This window comes from Macaca mulatta, chromosome 11, assembly GCF_049350105.2.
Source record: "Macaca mulatta isolate MMU2019108-1 chromosome 11, T2T-MMU8v2.0, whole genome shotgun sequence".
Taxonomy (NCBI): domain Eukaryota; kingdom Metazoa; phylum Chordata; class Mammalia; order Primates; family Cercopithecidae; genus Macaca; species Macaca mulatta.
This window is the reverse complement of record NC_133416.1, coordinates 16,695,044-16,702,397: the sequence shown is the minus strand read 5'-3', so window position 1 is coordinate 16,702,397 and position 7,354 is coordinate 16,695,044. Positions and strand designations below refer to the sequence as shown.

Here is a 7,354-nt window from a genome sequence, read left to right as displayed (position 1 = left end):
GGATTCAAGAGGGGTAGAGGTCAAGCCATCCAAACTGGCCCTCTGATTCTTAGAGTTGCTTTTAGTTTAGGATCTTAGCATTTTTCACTCCACGTGCTTGAAATCTCCCCACCCCTGCCCCGCCGATATTCCTTCCTCCTTTCACTGTCCCCTGAGTTCCTCCTACCCTCTGGTCAAGATTTGCCTTCCTCAGAGGCCTTCCTGAACGCTTGGTCCAAAGTAAATTCTTGTATCTTCTTATCGTCTTACATGGCAACCTCTTTTTTTCTGTTGTAGTACCACTGTAACTTACAATTATATATATTTGTTTTCTTGTATATTGACTCTCCCCCTTCACTGGCAACTAGCTTTTCAAGTCCCCTAAGGCCATGTCTATGTGGTCAAAACTGTATAACAAGCACAGGACCTGGCAAAATGTTAGCAAGGAGCAAATATTTGTTGAACAGATGAGTTAAATTCAAATATTATTTCTCTGGTCCCAGTCTACTACTTTCTGGATTCTTCTTTTATACCATGTAGTTCTTTTAAGACTCAGTCTGTTTTCTTTTCTTTCTTTCTTTCTTTTTTTTTTTTTTTTGTTGAGACGGAGTCTTGCTGTGTCTCCCAGGCTGGAGTGCAGTGGCGCGAACTCGGCTCACTGCAAGCTCCGCCTCCCGGGTTCGCGCCATCCTCCTGCCTCAGCCTCCCCAGCAGCTGGGACTACAGGCGCCCGCCAGCATGCCTGGCTATTGTTTTTTTGTATTTTTAGTAGAGACGGGATTTCAACGTGTTAGCCAGGATGGTCTTGATCTCCTGACCTCGTGATCCGCCCGCCTTGGCCTCCCAAAGTGCTGGGATTACAGGCGTGAGCCACTGGGCCCGGCCAGCAAGACTCAGTCTATTTTCTTACTCTTGTGAACTTTCAGGAACAACTGATTTATTTCAAGATTTCTCTTTACATAATGAGAGCTACTAAGTAGAATGGAATCTTCACAACTTCTGGGGGGTACCAGAACAGATGCCCAGAAAGGGAGTACCATGGCCATTACCAGCACATCAGACAAGGGTAGGGTTCAAACAGGGAGGCCTGTGGCAATCCCTCCCCTATGTCTGGAGCTGAGGGGACAGGGGGAGCTGAGAACAAAGGAAAGAAGAGAAAAATGGCTGCAGAACAGGCGGGGAGCATGGTCTTCTTGCCCCATCTTCCTCAGGGGTTGCGGGGTACAGAGTTGGTGGTGGCCCATCCCGTCAGGTCTCACTGCCCCTCGGAAGAGGCCACAGTCCTTCAGGTTGTTCTTGATGATCACGTCGGTGATGACATCAAACACCAACTATGTTCTTGGTATCGGTGGCACATGTGAAGTGTGTGTAGATCTCCTTGATGTCTTTGTGCTTATTCAGGTCCTCAAACTTACTCTGGATGCAGCTGGCTGCCTCATCATACTTGTTGGCCCCTGTGTACTCAGGGAAGCAGATGGTCAGGGGTTGTGTGTGATCTTCTCCTCGAACAGTTCCTGCTTGTTGAGGAAGTAGATGATGGACGTGTCTGTGAACCACTTGTTGCAGACGCTGTCAAACAGCTTTTATCCCCTAAGAGAAGACACGCTGGTCCTATAATTCTTAAGAATCTGTGTTTTCTCATCTGTAGTACTTGATTTTACTCTGAGATGGAATTCAACTTGGGTTTTGGTTTCTGAGTCTGGAGTCATGCACATGGTTCTCCCCTTCCTACCTTTATCAAAACTGTCCCTATCACCACAGGGAAAGAATTTACCAATTCCTCCTTTAAGAAAGTATCCTGGCGGCCAGGCCCAGTGGATCATGCCTGTAATCCCAGCACTTTGGGAGGCCGAGGCAGGTGGATCACCTGAAAGTCAGGAGTTCAAGACCAGCCTGGCCAACATGGAGAAACCCTCGTCTCTACTGAAAATACAAAAATTAGCCAGGGGTGGTGGCAGGCGCCTGTAATCCCAGCTACTCAGGAGACTGAGACAGAATAATTGCTTGAACCTGGGAGGTGGAGGTTGCAGTGAGCTGAGATCATGCCATTGCACTCCAGCCTGGGCAACAAGAGCAAAACTTCATCACTCTCAGACACACACACACACACACACACACACACACACACACACACAGGCTGGGCATGGTGGCTCACGCCTGTAATCCCAGCACTTTGAGAGGCCAAAGTGGGCCGATCACGAGGTCAGGAGATTGAGACCATTCTGGCTAACACAGTGAAACCCTGCCTTTACTAAAAACACAAAAACTTAGCTGGATGTGGTGGCACGCACCTGTAGTCCCAGCTAGCCAGGAGGCTGAGGCCAGAGAATTGCTTGAATCCAAGAGGCAGAGGTTGCGGTGAGCCAAGATCGTGCCACTGTACTCCAGACTGGGTGAGAGAGTGAAGCTCTATGTCAAAAAAAAAAAAAAAAAAAAAAAGTATCCTAGCGGGGCAAGCTGGTTCATGCCTGTAATTCCAGCTGAGGTGGGTGGATCACTTGAGGTCAGGAGTTTGAGACCAGCCTGGCCAACATGGCAAAACCCTGTCTCTACTAAGAATACAAAAATTAGCTGGGCATGGTGGTAGGTGCCTGTAATTTGAGCTACTAGGAAGGGGATGCAGGAGAATCGCTTGAACCCGGGAGGCAAAGGTTGCGGTAAGCTGGGATCGCGCCACTGCACTCCAGCCTGGGCGACAGAGCAAGACTCCGTCTCAAAAAAAAAAAAAAAAAGGATTCTACTTCTGGCCAGAGGCTCATCTGAGCAGAGATTTAATGCCACAGAATTTCAAGTAGGCAATTTGCATCCCTGAAAACCTTCAGGGGAGAGAGAGAGAGAGAGAGAGAGAGAGAGAGAGAGAGGCTACCAATTCAATGGATTTCAGCCCAACACAAGAGTAATGTCTTTGGGGCTGTTTTTCTTTTTTCTTTTTTTTGAGATAGGGTCTCACTCTGTCACTGATGCTAGAGTGCAGTGGCCTGATCCTGGTTCCCTGCAGCCTTGACTTCTGGGCTCAAGCGAACCTCTCACCTCAGCCTCCAGAGTAGCTGGGACTATAGGCATGCACCACCACACTTGGCTATTTTTTTCTATTTTTCTTTTTGAGACAGGATCTCACTTTGTTGCCCAGGCTGGAGTGCAGTGGTGCAATCTCGTCTCACTGCAAACTCCACCTCCCTGGTTCAAGTGATTCTTCTGCCTCAGACTCCCGAGTAGCTGGGATTACAGGTGCCTACCACCAAGCCTGGCTAATTTTTGTATGTTTAGTAGAGATGGGGTTTCGCCATGTTGACCAGGCTGGTCTCGAACTCATGACCTCAAATGATCTACCCCCCTGGGCCTCCCAAAGTGCTGGGATTACAGGCATAAGCCACCACACTTGGCCTATTTTTGTTCTGTTTTTCACAGAGACAGGGTCTCTCTGTGTTGCTCTGGCTGCCCTCAAACTCCTGGCTTCAAGTGACTCTCTTACCTCTGCCTCCCAGTGTGCTTGGATCACAGGCATGAGCCACTGCACACTGCCTGGAGCATTTCTTCACATAAACAAATTAGCTGTTCTAAAAGCTATGCTAGGTGTTGGAGGACTTTTAAAACACAGCTTTATTGTGTATTTATTGCAAGGTTTTGATTGACTTGTTGTGAAACTGGTAGGATTTCCCTAACTGACTGCAAAATTCTGTGACTTTCACTTCTTTTTTTTTTTTTTTTGAGGTGGAGTTTTGCTCCTGTTACCCAGGCTAGAGTGCAATGGCACGATCTCAGCTCACCACAACCTCTGCCTCTGGAGTTCAAGAGATTCTCCTGCCTCAGCCTCCTGAGTAGCTGGAATTACAGGCATGCGCCACCACACCCGGCTAATCTGTATTTTTAGTAGAGACAGGGTTTCTCCATGTTGGCCAGGCTGGTCTCGAACTCCCAACCTCAGGTGATCTGCGCACCTCAGCCTCCCAAAATGCTGGGATTACAGGCGTGAGCCACTGGGCCCGGCCAACTTTCACTTCTTTTAACTGGTACAGGGGTAATCAATAATTGAGAGACTGAATATTGAGGTCAGAAAAACTTAGAGCTCTGAAGCCATGGTTTCCTCATCTATTTTGTTTTTTCATCTATAAAAATATCATGATAAAGTTGTAATAATTTTTTTTTTTTTTTTTTTTTTTTTTGAGACGGAGTCTTGCTCTGTCGCCCAGTCTGGAGTGCAGTGGCGCGATCTCGGCTCACTGCAAGCTCCACCTCCCAGGTTCACGCCATTCTCCTACCTCAGCATCCCGAGTAGCTGGGACTACAGGCGCCCGCCACCACACCAGGCTAATTTTTTTGTATTTTTTAGTAGAGATGGAGTTTCACCGTGTTATCCAGGATGGTCTCAAGCTCCGGGCCTCATGATCTCCCACCTCAGCCTCCCAAAATGCTGGTATTACAGGCGTGAGCCCCCGCGCCCAGCAAGTTGTAATAATTATAATAGCAATTACAGAGCAATACTTTGTGCCAGTTTGCTGTTATGATATATATGTATATATAGTATGTATAAACCACATTGTATATATAAACCATCATCCTCATAGCCACCCTTTGGAGAAGGTACCATTGTTCCCATTTTATTTTTATTTTTTGTAGGTAGGATCTCTCTCTGTTGCTCAGGCTGGAGTATAGTGGTGCAGTCATAGCTCACTGTGGCCTGGAACTCTGCGGCTCAAGTGATCTTCCTGCCTCAGCTTCCAGAGTAGCTCGGACTACAGGCTTGTACCACCGCTTCCGGCTAACTTTTAAATTTTTAGTAGAGATGAAGTCTTGCTATGTTGCCCAGGCTGGTTTTGAACTCCTGGACTCAAGTGATCCTCTTGCCTCAGCCTCCCAAAGTGCTGGGATTACAGGCGTGAGCCACTGCGCCTGGCCCATTGTTCCCATTTTCTGCTGGGGACAAGGAGACACAGAGAAGTTAGGTAACTTGCCCCAGGTCACACAGCTAGTAGAAGGCAGAACACAAACAAACCCAGGATGTTTGAGCCTGTGCTTTAAAAATCCTAGTGCTAATTACCTGGCACAAGATAAGTGTTGATAAATCTTAGTTTCTTTTTATATCCTCCCTTTAACTTTCATGAAAAATAGTTATTACTTCTTCAAAGTATCTTAATACAAAATTTGAACCTTCCAACCCCCCTGCCTTTTCAGGTGAGGAAACGGAACTCCAAAAAGCTCGAACCATGTGTTTTGTGTGGCCAGATAGGACTAGATCCTAGCTCTCCTGCCTAACCTGGGAAGGAATAATGGTTCTCCATATTATCGTGTTCCATCTACTTCCTTCCTTAAGTATGGTTTTGTTGTTGTTATTTTTGTACCTTTTTTTTTTTTTTTTTTTTTTTTTTGAGACGGAGTCTCTCTCTGTCACCCAGGCTGGAGTGCAGTGGCGCGATCTCGGCTCACTGCAAGCTCCGCCTCCCGGGTTCACGCCATTCTCCTGCCTCAGCCTCCCGAGTAGCTGGGACTACAGGCGCCCACAACCGCGCCCGGCTAATTTTTTGTATTTTTAGTAGAGACGGGGTTTCACCATGGTCTCGGTCTCCTGACCTCGTGATCCGCCCGCCTCGGCCTCCCAAAGTGCTGGGATTACAGGCGTGAGCCACCGCGCCCGGCCATTTTTGTACCATTTTTGAAAAGAAAGGAGACTAATTTCCTTCCTGAATCTCACTCTTATCTCCAACTTGTTTTCTGCAATTAAATAACACTCACCACCCTAACAGAGGCGTAACTAAATGGAATGTGCTGCTTCTCTACCAGAGTGCACAAAGGGAGTGAGCAAGAGTTTATCACTACCAAAGTGAGGAGAGGAAGACTAGTTGGCATTCATTTTTTTCTCTCTTTTCCATCTTCATCCCTTCCCTCCTTGTTTCTGGCTGCAGCTCTCTCTCCCCTTACCTGGATTAGGAGTATGGGACTGTTGCTGGTGTCACCCTAATAAAAATTCAAAGATAGGCTAATAAGAGATACTGCCCAGAGATGGGTAGTAAGGTAGGGTGTCAGTAACTGCCGCCTGGTCTCTTTTTTTTGAGACAGAACCTCACTCTGTCACTCAGGCTGGAGGGTAGTGGCATGATTAAGGCTCACTGCAGCCTCAACCTCCTGGGCTCAAGCAGTTCTTCTACCTCAGCCTCCCTAGTAGCTGGGACTATAGGCACATGCCATCATGCCCAGCTGATTTTTGATTTTTAGTAGAGATGGAGGTCTCACTATGTTGCCCAGGCTGATCTAAAACTCCTGGGTTCAAGTGATCCTCCCGTCTCAGCCTCCCAAAGTGTTGAGATTACAGGTGTGAAACACCATACCCAGCTTTGCTGCCTAGTCTTTTCTTGCCCCTGAATGAAAACAGAGAAAGCCCCGAATTCCTGTCTTTATTGTGTCATTACCTCGATACATGCCTTTGCATAATTTAGTTCATCTGTACTAGTCATCCATAATTTTCTCACCTGTGTATGAAATACTATCTTTCCTATTAGCCTCTCTGAAAGAATTTTGGCTTGGCCATGAAAACATACAGTGACAATGACAACGTTCAAGAGATAATGGTGTTTTGCTTTATTTTATTTGGCTTAAATAAAAATTCTCAGAAGTATCACATATATGTCTATAGTTGCAAAAGTGCAACATAGCTTTATAGTCTTTGAATAGCACTATTCTAAAAGGCCTCATGATTTTGGAACTTATAGCTAAATAATATATTTGATCATCCTGAAACATCTATTGCACAAAAATGAAAGGAAAACAGGATTACCACAGTAAAAAACTACCGTTTTCAAAAGAGAAGAAAGAACGCTTGCTTCAACAGCACATATACTAAAATTGGAACCACACAGAGATGATTAGCATGGTCCCTCTGCGTGGATTACGTACACATTCGTGAAGCATTCCAGCATTCCATATTAAAAAAAAGAGAAAGGTTTGAGGCGGCCATTAGAATAGAGTTCCCCTCTTTTTTAGGCTCCGGGTGTTTTTTTTTTTTTTTTTTTTAAAGGGAGTTTCGCTCTTGCTGCCCAGACTGGAATGCAATGGCGCGATTTCGGCTCACTGCAACCTCCACCTCCCAGGTTCAAGCGATTCTCCTGCCTCAGCCTCCTCCTGAGTAGCTAGAATTACAGGCATGCACTACCACACCCAGCTAATTTTGTATTTTCAGTAGAGAAGGGGTTTCTCCATGTTGGTCAGCCTGGTCTTGAACTCCCGACCTCAGGTGATCCACCCACTTCAGCCTCCCAAAGTGCTGGGATTACAGGAGTGAGCCATTGCGCCTGACCAGGCTTAGGGTTTCTAAAGCAATACGACTTATGTATAATGTTAGTACTTTTTTGTTTTCTATTCACATTCCCCAAGCTTATAACCA

At 46.3% G+C, this 7,354-nt stretch overlaps 1 non-coding gene across 1 annotated transcript; it reads left to right on the top strand.

The window, feature by feature from the left end:
- The first annotated feature begins 6,790 nt into the window (after window positions 1-6,790).
- On the top strand, window positions 6,791-6,893 carry LOC114671151 (U6 spliceosomal RNA). Its single transcript, XR_003721046.1, has one exon. It is a non-coding gene; the product is annotated as a U6 spliceosomal RNA (small nuclear RNA).
- Window positions 6,894-7,354: the final 461 nt, after the last annotated feature.